This window comes from Penaeus monodon, chromosome 28 (genome assembly GCF_015228065.2).
Source record: "Penaeus monodon isolate SGIC_2016 chromosome 28, NSTDA_Pmon_1, whole genome shotgun sequence".
NCBI classification, from domain to species: domain Eukaryota; kingdom Metazoa; phylum Arthropoda; class Malacostraca; order Decapoda; family Penaeidae; genus Penaeus; species Penaeus monodon.
Genome location: NC_051413.1, coordinates 7,604,958 through 7,605,555, shown reverse-complemented (window position 1 = coordinate 7,605,555; position 598 = coordinate 7,604,958). Strand labels below are relative to the sequence as shown.

Sequence of the window (598 nt, the reverse complement as noted above, 5' to 3'; positions counted from 1 at the left end):
TATATTACTTATTATTTATATTACTGCGACGAGTACTTTTGGAAGTCTGTTTTGCATTCTACTCGAATTTTTGGACTGTCCAGCGACAGATGTGTTTTATCTTCTTTCCGTTCTACTTACTCCTCAAATCTCTTTGGCTAAAAACTTTCTCTCACGACACTAAAGCCATTCAAACGTGCAGTAGATAAAGTGTTGCTCCGTGATTCGTGACCTGAATGCCCTCACGAAAGAAACGGGCGAGTCTGATAAACCTCGGTCGTTAGTGAGACTCTCAAAATTTTTATGAGTTCGTCCTTAATAGAGTCATTGGGCGCCGTCCAGCATCATATATCTTCGTGTGGGATTCAGTCACTCATAAAACAGGCAGCCGATATGTTCACAAAGCCACCATCGATGCACTCTTGGGAACGATGGGGATCTTGGACGAAGTCGGCAAAGCTTTTTCCGCATATTTCTCTTTGAGGAAATTATGTCTAGTTGTTTCCCTAAACTGAAACCATTCTTAAGTCACTACGAAATCCATTTTCGAGTGTTGGCAAAAAAAAAGAAATTAGGTAAACAAGGAAACAGTTCAAGAATTTTAGCCGTGATCATTTTA

General features: G+C 40.0%; 1 protein-coding gene across 1 annotated transcript in view; it reads right to left on the bottom strand.

Moving 5' to 3' along the window:
• The window catches only part of LOC119591351 (diacylglycerol kinase theta-like), an 81,122-nt gene that overhangs the window by 34,074 nt on the left and 46,450 nt on the right, over positions 1 to 598 (bottom strand). The gene's annotated exons all lie outside the window — the stretch shown is intronic.